The sequence below is a fragment of the Humulus lupulus genome, chromosome 2, assembly GCF_963169125.1.
Source record: "Humulus lupulus chromosome 2, drHumLupu1.1, whole genome shotgun sequence".
In the NCBI taxonomy this organism is placed as follows: domain Eukaryota; kingdom Viridiplantae; phylum Streptophyta; class Magnoliopsida; order Rosales; family Cannabaceae; genus Humulus; species Humulus lupulus.
In genome coordinates, this window is record NC_084794.1 from 70,128,456 (window position 1) to 70,143,052 (window position 14,597).

Here is a 14,597-nt window from a genome sequence, read left to right on the forward strand (position 1 = left end):
CAAGGCAACCATGTTTGAAGTCCATTTGAACCCTCAAATTATTGCTCAAAATGACCCTGCTCAAATTGACCAAAATGACCCAAGAGTCTCGCGCACGCTGCCTGCGCGCGCACCCCACGCGCCCCGCGCCCGCGCGCCCGCACGCACGCCGCCTCGCGCCAGAGCGCCTCGCGCCCGCGCCAGAGCGCGACTCGCGCCCGCGCGCCTCGCGCCCGCGCGCCTCGCGCCCGCGCGCCCCGCGCAACTCGCGCTCGCGCGCCCCCCGCGCCCCGCGCCTCGCGCCCGCGCGCCTCGAGCCCGCGCGCCTCGCGCCCCCGCGCCCGCGCGCCCCGCGCCCGCGCGCCCCGCGCCCGCGCGCCCCGCGCCCGCGCGCCCCGCGCCCGCGCGCCCCGCGCCCGCGCGCCCCGCGCCCGCGCGCCCCGCGCCCGCGCGCCCCGCGCCCGCGCGCCCCGCGCCCGCGCGCCCCGCGCCCGCGCGCCCCGCGCCCGCGCGCCCCGCGCCCGCGCGCCCCGCGCCCGCGCGCCCCGCGCCCGCGCGCCCCGCGCCCGCGCGCCCCGCGCCCCGCGCCCGCGCGCCCCGCGCCCGCGCGCCCGCGCGCCCCGCGCCCGCGCGCCCCGCGCCCGCGCGCCCCGCGCCCGCGCGCCCCGCGCCCGCGCGCCCCGCGCCCGCGCGCCCCGCGCCCGCGCGCCCCGCGCCCGCGCGCCCCGCGCCCGCGCGCCCCGCGCCCGCGCGCCCCGCGCCCGCGCGCCCCGCGCCCGCGCGCCCCGCGCCCGCGCGCCCCGCGCCCGCGCGCCCCGCGCCCGCGCGCCCCGCGCCCGCGCGCCCCGCGCCCGCGCGCCCCGCGCCCGCGCGCCCCGCGCCCGCGCGCCCCGCGCCCGCGCGCCCCGCGCCCGCGCGCCCGCGCGCCCGCGCGCCCCGCGCCCGCGCGCCCCGCGCCCGCGCGCCCCGCGCCCGCGCGCCCCGCGCCCGCGCGCCCCGCGCCCTCGCGCCCCGCGCCCGCGCGCCCCGCGCCCGCGCGCCCCGCGCCCGCGCGCCCCGCGCCCGCGCGCCCCGCGCCCGCGCGCCCCGCGCCCGCGCGCCCCGCGCCCGCGCGCCCCGCGCCCGCGCGCCCCGCGCCCGCGCGCCCCGCGCCCGCGCGCCCCGCGCCCGCGCGCCCCGCGCCCGCGCGCCCCGCGCCCGCGCGCCCCGCGCCCGCGCGCCCCGCGCCCGCGCGCCCCGCGCCCGCGCGCCCCGCGCCCGCGCGCCCCGCGCCCGCGCGCCCCGCGCCCGCGCGCCCCGCGCCCGCGCGCCCCGCGCCCGCGCGCCCCGCGCCCGCGCGCCCCTAGCCCGCGCGCCCCGCGCCCGCGCGCCCCGCGCCCGCGCGCCCCGCGCCCGCGCGCCCCGCGCCCGCGCGCCCCGCGCCCGCGCGCCCCGCGCCCGCGCGCCCCGCGCCCGCGCGCCCCGCGCCCGCGCGCCCGCGCGCCCCCCGCGCCCGCGCGCCCCGCGCCCTCGCGCACGCGCGACTCGCGCCTCGCGCACGCGCGACTTGCGCCTCGCGCCCTCACGCCTCGCGCCCGCGCGCCCGCGCGCCTCGCGCCCGTGCGCCCGCGCGCCTCGCGCCCCGCGCAACTCGCGCTCGCGCGCCCCGCGCGCCTTGCGTCTGCGCGCCCCTCGCGCCTCGCGCGCCTCGCTCCCGCGCACCTCGCGCCCGCGCGCCCCTCGCGCCCGCGCGCTCCGCGCGCCTCGCGCCCGCGCGCCTTGCTCCTCTCGCCTCGCGCCCCGCGCGCACCAAGGGCTCACAGTAAGGTCACCTCACCTCGCCCCCAAAGGCCTCGTCCAAGGGCCACGTGTGCCTCGCTTCGCTCACCGGCCACGTCAAAGGCCTCAAGAGACATAGCCTCCACTAAACACCCTTCGGCCATGTATCAGGAGCCTCGTAGTATGGGGGATGCAAAGTTATGGTTTCACAAGATAAGCCCCTCATCTCATTTGTAGGCGTCATGCCTCCTCACACACGCAGCAGGCCCCGTTGAAGAAGCCTTATCTCTTTTCCTTAGCTTCCCTACCCTTAGTAGGACGAGGAATAACCATTGGGTACATGGTACCCGTACGTGTACGGGTGCATGACGCACAACCATGGGGAGGACAGGAGCATGACCCTAACACCTGTACCACACAGGTAGTGGAGGTACGGATCAGTCCAGAGAGTGGAGGCACTATATGCACACCTCTGACTATGTACCAGGCTGACACTATGATCCTCTGCTCCACCACTCTTCCCACACCACTGCCACCTGTGCTATTACCCTGACAGGGTACTTTTGTACTATTTTGTCTCACGGGACCACCATGTATAAGGGGCCATTAGAGCCCAGCTATAAAAGGGGCTTGACCCCTCAGAATGAGGGGTTGGAAAATTCATTGTAAGGAGAGGCTATTGAGAAATATACCAGGACTTGCTCCATCATTTATCTGTGTTTACTTTTCCTTAAAGTTTATTCTTAGTTCTTATATAAACATCACATAACTTACCTTTGAGTTTTCCGATCTAATTTCGTTGACGAGATTTCACCGTCAACACTATACATACTATAATACTACTAAATAATTAGCTAAGTAAAGTTCTTGGACTCTACAGTAGGACTTTGATTTAGAATATCTTTACACCGATAGAAATATAATTAAATTATCTACAACTTTTTAGAAATATTATTTTTCAAAATTCATAACATAACTAGGTCAAAAATAGGTCGGAAGTTACAGTACCCTAAAGTTACGAAAAATCTATTTAATTATCTAAATCATAAATAAATGAAACATCTAAATCACATATAAATAAAATTGTGACAAATGTCAAGCTCCTAACAAATTCTGGTGAAGACTAAGTCTTATATTTCTCTTATTTTATCATTAAAATAATAATTCCTTAATAATCATACATATGACAAGTGTCATATTCCTATTGGTTATATCCAAACCTTAGGAATAACTATGCTCATGACAAGTGTCATATTCTTATTGGCTCTATCTAAACCATAGGTTATAATAATTATCATATTAATAACCAGCAATATTAATCAAACCTTATGCTATAATTAATATTCTTAAACTATAGGTTAAACTTATAAAATCCATAACTATTGCTAGGAGTTTCCAACTAAGTCCCGACTTGAACCAAAATCAATAGTAATGAACATACTATAACTAATACTAGCTATTACTACTACTACTACTATCTAACTAGCTAAGTAAATTCTGGGACTCTACATATGAGGTGCAGGGAAATGAGGCTTAACATAAGGGAGCATGAAGATGATCCTAGCCCCAGAGTTCCACCACCTTCCACAGGTAAAGGGAAGGGAAAACATGTGCTGGAGGAGGATGAAGATCTCCTCAAGGCGAAGAGCCAGGTGATTCAAGTGCTCCAGGAGAATGAGACAAAGCAGACACGTCTCACCGGGGAGCACGAGCAAAAACAAAAGAGCCTCAAGGATCGTGTCCAACAACTCGAGGAGGCTTATAAGAGGCTCGAGGAGGAACTAACCCAACCAAAGGAAAAGCACTCCTCGAACTTGACCATGTTTGAGAGCGCCCACCTTCAATTATTTTTTCATGTTTTGGAAGAACAATAAGGAGGCAAACTTTGACTATTTACCTACCAATCTCTGAGAAAATAAGATTTCCAAGAGTATTGCTCGTGAGGAGGACAAGTCTACTGGGACCCCGGAAATTCCTTGTCCAAAGATCTCCTCAACCTTGACAACATCTAGGGTTTGGATCAGGTCAAGGATGGTGTCGTTGACCAGTGAGGCGAGAATTCTCTTATCATTTTTTCTCTTCTATTTACATCTATTATAGACACCTGGACCATAAGGTCCGCGATTCAAAACAGTGGCTGATCGAGCAAATTTTAATCTCGGGTATTATGGCAATATGTTTCTTTTATTACATAATATGTTGCTCGTTCACTTTTTACTGGATATAACAATTTTCATGCTATATAAGTTTTTCAACTTTCCTGCTCGTGTGAACAAGAATTTTTTTTTAATTCTATATTCTCTCAAACAAAGCAAATTTTTTACTCTTTTGCTTATGCGAGATTGTGCATACCCTATATGCCCCCCTAGTGATCGAGGAGGTAAATCCTTGGCACTTGACAAATGTTCAAGTCTCTTTGAGCAAACACTGCTGCTCAAAATATCATCATAAAGTAGTATACTTGTTTATGGAAAATCACACATGTTCGGCAATACTTGTTAAATAACAAAATGGTCAATGGTTAGTGTGTCAAGCAAACTCGTAAATATATCGTATTTAAATAGAAAAAAATTGTGTCTATTGATTGAAAAAATTTGTACAAGCAGTGAATGTTTTGGATAGAAACATTTGGATTGAATTTCATTAAATAATTGATCAGGTTAAAGGGAAAAAATAAGTTTTTCAGCCAGGTGAAACAAATAGTCTAGAAAATAATTGGTTATTGCAAATAATAGTCCAAACGTGCCTTTACAACCAAAAATAACAAAAATAAAAATACATTGGTCTTGATAAAAAGGTCAAAATCGTGCCTTGCAATCAGTGTTACTGATAATATTTTCTAAGATGTTCATCATTCTAGTATCTTTTAATCGGCTCACCATTTAATCGAGCAAGTTTATACATTCATGAGTTGTAAAACATCTATGATTTGGTACAGTCCTTCCCAATTAGGCCCCAAAACTCCTGCTGCAGGATCCCTACTGTTTTGGAACCATGTCGCAAGACTAGGTCTCCTATGGTAAACTCTATGTTCTTAACTTGAGAGTTAAAATATCGAGCAACCTTTTGCTGGTACGCAGCTACTCGCAACTATTGCTCTCATTGTTCGTTAATCAAATCAAGAATTTCAGCTAACAATTAAGATTATGGGCTTCTTCATATGTACTTCTTCGATGTGATGGGGGGTTAATTCAACTGGTATCATAGCTTCATATCCATAAGCCATGAAAAATGGACTATGATCAGTTGATGTACGAGCACTAGTGCGATATGACCATTGCACTTCGAGTAATATTTTTGACTAGTTGTGCATATGCTTGAGGATGAGCAACTACTGAAAAAAAAATTGTGATGCCATGTCTTGTACAAAAGTTTATGAATAGATCTATGTCAAATTGAGTACCATTGTCTGAAACGATCTTTTTTGGCAGTCCATGTCTGCATATAATATTTTTTACAACAAAGTCAAGCACATTTTTTGAAGTAATTGTTGCCAGTGTTTCTGCCTCAATCCACTCAGTAAAGTAATCCATTGCAATGACTGCAAACGTATCTCCTCCTTTTCCTGTAGGTAATTTCCCGATCAGATCTATCCCCCAAAAAGTAAAGGGCCATGGACTCTCGATTTGTTTAAGCACAATTTCGTCCTTTAGTTTATTACACTCATTAGTTTCATGTCCATAATCGTTATGGAAGTGGAAGAACTTGTTAGTGTCTCTCTTGCTTATATCTTTACTAATAGGATTTGGCTTCCTATAGGGAACTTCCGTTGGAATCTGCTTTACTGTGTGCGCAGGGAAAAGCACAGGTTGGTAGGCCCAGAGATTTCAAAAAAAAATATTTAAACATTCTTTAAATAAAAAAATCCATTAATATGTTAAACATTAATAAAAGAGAAAAAAAGATAAGGATTTACTAGTTGTACAATAATCAAGAATCTTTGTTATCTTTTAGTAACTCCAAAGAACATCCAATCCAAAGCAGCCTTTTGAGTACTCAAACCAAGATGTATCTCTACACGTCAAGATGTGTGTGGGCACGTAGAGTAATGGTAGGAAATTTTTTGATTCACAATGTGTTCTCAACTCATGAGATTTTGGAATATTTGGTTTGAGACAATTTTCAAGGATAGAGAAAAATAATACGATAAATTTTTCTCTATGTGAAAAGCTTAGAAGTTTCTTTCTAGAATATTCTCTCTGTTAAACGTATTATGAAACTATTTTCATCTGATAGATTTATAAAAGAATAAATGAAATTTTAAAATTCAAAATTATAATTATAAATCAAGTATTAAATAACTAAATAAATAAAAGAAATATCCAAGACCAATTCTTGGACTTTGTGACACGCCAACTACAGTGCATGCACTGTAGTTGGCGTGTAACACATCCCTAATATCAGGGATGTGTTCCAACTATTTTTTAATTATTATTTAAAAATATCTAAACCTGATAATTTATCTTATCAAATTAAATAAAAAATAAATATCTTTTCAAATTAAAATCCAATTTGAATTATCTGAAATATCTTTTCACATTATTTAAATAAAACTAATTAATTCAAAATTAATTATCTTAATTATTTAAATGTCATTTTCGAAAATACCATATTATTTAAAAAATAACTTTTGAAAAATATATTAATTAATTTATTAATTTCAAAAATTAATCTATTTATTAATTAATTTGTCTCAATTACATATTTGACCCTAAAGAATAGATTTATGCCAAATATACCACTTTCCTGATTCTTCCCAACTTTAATTCTTACCTTGAATAATGTTGATAGAGCCATCTCGGGGACCTATGGACCTATAATTTCAAGCTCCAATAAATTTAGATTATTAATTAAAACTCTTTAATATAATAACCTTAATTTATTAATCTCAATATTATTCCACTAAAAATATGAGATTGCACTCTTGTAATTATAGACATTTATTTATTGAGTACTTTTAAATATAAAAAGTGTTCATCGATCTAATATCTACAGACAATTCAATCTTCTATGAATGATTCATAATTAAAGTAAGAATTAATACCGTTTAACCTCTTTAATTATATATTGTTTCCTTAAGTACCATTGATTTTACAAGTGAAGGTTAATTCATAAACTGCTATATGAATTTGAGCTCAATAACCTTTCAGTTCCAAAAGCCAACCCTTAAGAGAACCATTATTCAATTCCTCTCGAAAATATATAGATTACATATATGTATATTATGTCCCCAACCACCTACATCAAAGAATTCCCAAAACAAAAGTTTTCAACCTGATCATTCAGACAAACTATAACGAGTGAATTAAAGAACTCATATGACATAAACATGAGTTCGTAATAACTTCATAATTAAGATCAATTTTTATATGATCATCTTATTGATATCTTAATTTAATACCTATAAAATAAATGGTATTATTAAGTATTAATAACATATCGGGCTCATTCATGTATAACCACTTTATACAAAGTACCTCCACTAAGATGTCCTACAACATCAGTAATACGGATCTTGATTACATGTATTCATAATACTAGTGAACCGTACTTACAATATTTAATCCAAAGATTTCACATAACTTTGTTTTACTGCGGACTATTTAAATTCGTTCCCTACAATCTTAATCATATCCTACCAATACACGATTGTAGTAATAATAACAACTCTGGGATTTTTCTGATATTCATATAATATTATTCTAATAATAATAATATCAATAAAAAATATATGCTAAAATTCATTTCAAATATTTATTTTATAAAATATTGTTCAATACATATGCTTTAAAGGGCACTAATCCCAACAACTTTAGCCTGTGTAGCTTGAAAGACTTCTACTCGTGACCCAAAAAGCGTAGAGTATGTAGTAAAATAAGGATTGTATTTTCGACGCTTATCATTGGTCTTTGCCCATTTGTTGTCATTGTTATTGACACACATAGAATTTTTATTTTGTTTGCCACCATTTTGGTTTTTCTTGTTACCATTACCATTGGTTGTCTGGTTCTGGTTAGTTGCATCAGCGTTTTTGTAACGACTCGCTACATCGGGTACGTCTACCGCACACTCATAGAAAAAAATCCTACAAATATCTCATGCATCTAACACTAAAACTAAAACTTAAAGTCTATAAAAATGCGAAATAATTAAATTTTTTGAATTAAACTAATCTTATACAATGATACAAGACTTTTGGAAATACTATTCATAAAAGTCTTTGCTACTGAGTTCAAAGCCCCATAAGATGTCCAAGTATCAAGCCACATCTCAAATGGGGAAAACAAAAAAATAATGAGCTGACGCCCATTAAGTAAATCTCATGCAATACATGAATGCATACACAACTCATTATGACAAAAGATGCATGACAAAATATACAATTTGAACCACGAGTGTGAAAGGACGACTATCAAAATCCATAGTCTGTCATCATTGCCTTAGCCAGTCAAGTGCTTACACAATAACTTTTACTCTTATTAGCTGCTAAACAACATCATCTTTTGTTTATCTCCTTATCACAGAACCTAATTGTAACGACCCAAATTCGCTAATGAGGCTTAAGGGTGTTGATTAGTGTGCCAAGAGGGCAATGATGGATTTAATGTTATTCAAATGGGAAACTATATGATTAATAATGTTTGTATGATAATTGATGTTAATGTGATATAAATATGTTGTATATGTGAGAACCACATTATTATGTGGATAACTCTGTAGCTGGCGACTCGAGGCGATCCTAGGGCTAGATAGCGAGAAAAGTCACAACGGGGCATTATAATTGACTTTGGACAAGTCAGGGGTACTTTAGGTATCATATAGTGATTTGGACTATCAGGTTATGAAAATAAATAATTGGAGATATATTTGAGGTTAGGGTGTCTAGGTGGGATTATTGGGGGATTTTACCATTTTTCCCTCGGGGACGTTTCCGGCACCCCGAGTGTAACGCCCTGGATAGCCAAGACCGTTACACTGTGTGTTTATAAAGTGCCAGACTTGCTAATCAAGTCATTAAAGTAAAAGCGTGTTACTGGAATAGTAGAGGAACTAGGGTTAAAAGTGTTTTGGTCTCAAAAGTTACGTTTTCATTACTAAACATTGTTTATGTACAGGGGATCCCAAAATTGACAGTTTAAAAGCCATTTACAAAAGTTACAAAGTTTAAATACATTGACTGGCCATACTAAGGCAAAAACGAGCTGTTAGGTAATCTCTGTCCTGACACACTCCTCGACCGCGGTGATCGAACGGCTGGCCATGTACATTTCACCTCGGAGCTCTCCACCTCAGGCCTGGTCCAGCTTGCCCTTGCCCTTACCTGCACCACGAGGCACCCGTGAGCCAAGGCCCAGCAAGAAAAACACAGCAATAACAGAGCATGAACAACTAGCAATCAAGTCAATTACTCATATAGCATCTCATTAATTCAAGTATATCATCATTCAAGTATACCACATACTAAGCATCTCAGCTCAAAATACATAAAACACAGGTGTTAACCAGGGCTAGCGCTCCCAGGCAACTCCCTCTGTTAACCTATTGTTTCTGGCTTCCAATGGCAAATTCGCGCCCCGTGCGCTAAAATCATGAACGGTACTCTTAGACCACTTATACGTGTCCCTTGGCATAATACCAACGATGACACAATACAACTCTCGGGAGCACTTAGTCCCATCACAATCATACATTCGGGTGCAGTTTTCTTACCTTTCAATTCACTGGTTTCCGATGCCACGTAGCCACAAGCACGGTCCTCTACTCCGAGCCTCTCCAAAGTCCTAATCACAACACAAATATAATATTCTTTGTCATTAACCAATCCAAGACTACCTTCCCGGTACCTAACCCACACTCTCGGAACCCCCAAAACCTTAGAACAACACCCCGGAGACATCCCCCGAACCCCCGGAGCAAAGGTCAAAAATTGCCAAAAGTGACACTCTGAAATTAGCCTTGTGCTGCGGCACCCATCAGTCAGAGACTCCAGGCCGCGGCACACAAAACCCGTGCCGCGGCACGCCTTCGCAGCCCAGAATTCTGGGTTTTTCCTTGAATGATGAGTCCAATCTCTAGCTCTAAACCTCCTTCCCCCTTGATTTCCCAATTCTGAAATTACATAAAACCAGCCACCAACTTGCCTCAATTCACATTCATTATCTAAAATTTCAGACTAAAAACTTGGATATATCATAATCAAGATCTTACCTCTGAATATCCTTGATCTAAGCTTGCTTGACAACTTCAATCACCCTTAAATTCTTCTTCCAAAAGCTAAATTCAGTTTCTCCCTTGTTCTTCTTAGGTTTGCTCTTCCTCTAGGTCCCCAATTTCAGCATAAACCCATTTCTCCAAGTATTATACGTATATCATATTTTCCCTTCAGCTAATGATCATATATCCTACCAAATGATTGTTCTACCCTTCCACTAATACCCCTTCCTAACTAAACCTCAAGGCCATACTTGTCTTTTCATCAGCTTTGCGATTCTACCACTTTCCCCATAAAACCTGTTACTCTCTATGGTTACTAACAGTTACGCAGGTTACCAAATTACCAGTTACCATAATCTAGCTTTCTAGGACCGTCTCGGCACGTGCATCATGTTGGTATCACAGCACCCACGCGGTACAATTCACACATCATAATTATCACATAATATAATTCACATAGTCATATAACATGCTTAAAATCATAATCATGCATCTTAATCATAATAGTCACACATAATTCCCATCATGCCCTCCCGACACACTAATCAGGGCCCTTAAGCCTTATTAGTGAATTTGGGTCGTTACAACTATCCCCTCCTAATAAGAATTTCGTCCTCGAAATTTACCTGAACAACTCCGGATACTGTTCCCGCATAGCTGTCTCAAGCTCCCAGGTGGCCTCCTCGACCTTGCTGTTTCTCCACAGCACTTTAACCAAAGGAATCGTCTTATTTCGCAACACCTTGTCTTTCCGATCTAAGATCTGAACTGGTAGCTCATCATAAGCCAAATCTGTCTGTAACTCCAGATCTTCATGCCTCAATACATGAGTCACATCTGAAACATACTTCCGAAGCATGGAGACGTGGAACACATCATGAACTCCAGACAACGATGGTGGCAAGGCTAACCTGTAAGCCACCTGACCAATCCTTTCCAGGATCTCAAATGGTCCAATGAATCTAGGGCTCAGCTTGCCCTTCTCACCAAACCTCCTCACCCCTCGCAGAGGTGAAACTCGAAGAAAGACGTGATCACCAACCTGAAACTCCACATCCCTACGCTTAGGATCAGCGTAGCTTTTCTGCCTACTCTGAGATGCGAGCATCCTAGCTCAGATCTTCTCTATGGCCTCACCAGTCCTCTGAACCATATCTGGCCCCAACTATCTTCTCTCACCCATCTCATCCCAATGGATAGGCGGTCTGCACTTCCTCCCATACAACATCTCATAGGGAGCCACTCCAATCGTTGACTGATAACTATTGTTGTACGAGAATTCAATCAACGGAAGGTACTTACTCCACGAACCCTCAAAGTCAATCACACAAGCTTTAAGCATATCCTCCAGCACTTGGATCGTCCTTTCAGACTGTCCATCAGTCTGAGGATGAAAGGCGGTATTGAACTTCAACTGAGTTCCTAAAGCTTTCTGCAAACCTCCCCAAAACTTGGAAGTGAAAATAGGATCCCGGTCCGACACAATAGACTTAGGAACCCCATGGAGACGTACGATCTCTTTCACGTACAACTCAGCGTACTGATCCACAGTATAAGTTGACCTCACTGGAAGGAAATGGGCTGACTTGGTGTATCTATCCACTATCACCCATACTGAATCATGAAACCCAACTGTCCTGGGTAGACCTCCTACAAAATCCATAGTAATATCCTCCCATTTCCACTCAGGAATACCCAAAGGCTGAAGCAACCCCGCTGGTCGCTGATGCTCAGCTTTCACCTGTTGACAGGTTAAGCATCTAGCAACATACTCTACCACATCCCTCTTCATCCCGGGCCACCAATACAAAGTCCGTAGATCCTGGTACATTTTTGTGGTACCCGGATGAAGTGAGTACGGCGTCGTATGAGACTCATCTAGTATCTCCCGTCTAATCCCCTCGTCAGCTGGAACACAAATCCGCCCCTGATACCGAAGTAAACCAACCTCTGAAACAGAATAGTCCTTCGCTATTCCTGCTAAAACATCATCTCTAACCTTCTGCAACTGAGCATCTGACAACTGCCCCTCTCTGATCCGCTCTAGCAGAGTCGACTGTAGAGTAATATTAGCCAATCGGCCCACAACCAATTCTATTCCCGCTCTAACCATCTCATCTGCTAACTCCCTTGAGATCTGAACAGAGCTATACAACTGACCTGGACCTCTGCGGCTCAATGCGTCAGCCACCACATTGGCTTTTCCTGGATGGTAAAGAATATCACAATCATAATCTTTCACCAGCTCTAGCCAACGCCTCTGTCTCATATTCAGGTCCTTCTGTGTAAAGAAATATTTCAGGCTCTTATGGTCAGTATACACCTCGCACTTCTCCCCATAAAGATAATGCTGCCAGATCTTCAAGGCAAAAACCACTGCTGCCAGCTCTAGGTCATGAGTAGGATACCGCTGGTCATACTCCTTCAGCTGTCGTGATGCATAAGCTATCACCTTCTCATTCTGCATCAGCACACAGCCTAAGCCCAACTTCGACGCATCACAATAAACAACAAACTTCCCTTCTCCCGAAGGCAAACTCAACACTGGTACAGTAATAAGTCGTCGCTTCAATTCTTGGAAACTGCCCTCACACTTGTCTGACCAAATAAACTTTAGATTCTTTCTTGTCAATTCCGTCATCGGTGCTGCTATCTTCGAGAAGCCCTCTACAAACCGCCTGTAGTAGCCTGCCAAACCAAGAAAACTCTGCACCTCTGAGGCGTTCCTTGGCCTCGGCCAATCCCTAACTGCCTCTATCTTAGACGGATCTACTTTAATCCCATCTGCACCTACAATGTGTCCAAGGAATGTCACTTCAGGTAACCAGAACTCGCACTTCTTAAACTTAGCATATAACTGATGCTCCCTCAACCTCTGAAGAACCAGTCGAAGATGAAACTCGTGCTCCGCCTCTGAACTGGAGTACACCAGGATGTCATCAATAAAGACTATAACAAACTGATCTAGAAAATCTTTGAATACTCTGTTCATTAGGTCCATAAAAGCTGCTGGGGCATTGGTCAAACCAAAAGACATGACCAAGAACTCATAATGCCCATACCATGTCCGGAAGGCCGTCTTAGGTATGTCCTCATCCTTGATCCTCAGCTGGTGATAACTAGATCGAAGATCAATCTTTGAGAACACCATCTTACCTTGCAACTGATCGAACAAGTCATCAATTCTCGGTAGGGGATACTTATTCTTAATAGTTAGCTTGTTCAATTCCCGATAATCGATACACATTCTCAGAGTCCCATCCTTCTTCTTAACAAACAAAACTGGAGCACCCCATGGCGAATAGCTAGGTCTGATGAACCCTATATCCAAAAGTTCCTGCAGTTGTATCTTTAACTCTTTCAGTTCCGCTGGTGCCATCCTGTACGGTGCCCTCGACACTGGCTCTGTCCCCGGTGCCAACTCAATAACAAACTCAATCTCCCTACGCGGCGGCAACCCAGGAAAATCCTCAGGGAACACATCCAAGAACTCACAAACCAATCTGGTCTCCTCCGGTCCAACTGGTGAAACCTTGGTGGTATCCACCACACTAGCCAAGAAGCCTATACATCCACCCTGTAGCAAATCTCTGGCTCTCAACGCAGATATCCTGGGTATGCGGGGTCCACGCACCGCTCCCACAAAAACAAAGGGATCCTCACCCTCTGGCTCAAAAGTCACCATTTTCTTTCTACAGTCAATGGTAGCTCCATATCTAACCAGCCAATCCATACCTAAAATCATGTCAAAGTCCTCCATACTCAACTCAATCAAGTCCATTGACAACTCCCTACCATCAACTAACACTGGCAGTGCCCTAACCCATCTCTTAGACACCACTAGCTCTCCTGTAGGCAATATAGTCCCAAACCCTGAGGCACTAAACTCACTAGGTCTACACAATCTATCAATCACCCTATTAGATACAAATGAATGCGTAGCATCAGAATCAATCAAAACAGTAAAAGAAGTGCCAGCACTAGAAAGCTGACCTGTCACTACTGAGGGACTAGCCTCGGCCTCTGCCTGCGTCAAAGTGAACACTCGAGCTGGAGTCAAGCTGTCCACCTTCCCTGCCTCGCCCTTCTTCACTGTTGGGCAATCTTTTCTGAGGTGTCCCACCACCCCGCATACATAACAGGCCTTAGCCTGACACTCGCCCAAATGGCGTCTCCTGCACCTTGTGCATTCTGGGTAAGTCCTCCACGAATCACCGCCTCCCCGACGGCCACCCTGAGTACCCCGACCTCCTCTATCAAACCTAGGAGCGTTTGGGGCTTCAGGAGTCTTTCTCTTCAAATCACTGATACCTCCACCTCTACTAGAACCTGAATATGGAGGCACCGGCCTACGGCCCTCCCTTCTTGCTGCGCTATCCCTCCAAATCCTATTCTCTGCTTCCTCAGCAGTCAGAGCCCTTTCCACAGCCTGGGCATAGGTAGTCACTCCAGGAACTGTAGTAATCCTTACATCCCGGGCTATCATGACATTTAGCCCTCTAACAAATCTGTCTAACCTGGTCGCATCGGTAGGTACAAGATCTGGTGCGAACTTTGCAAGTCTGTCAAACTTCAAGGCATACTCTGTAACAGTCATACTACCCTGAACGAGGCCCACAAACTCATTCACTTTCGCTGCCCTGACG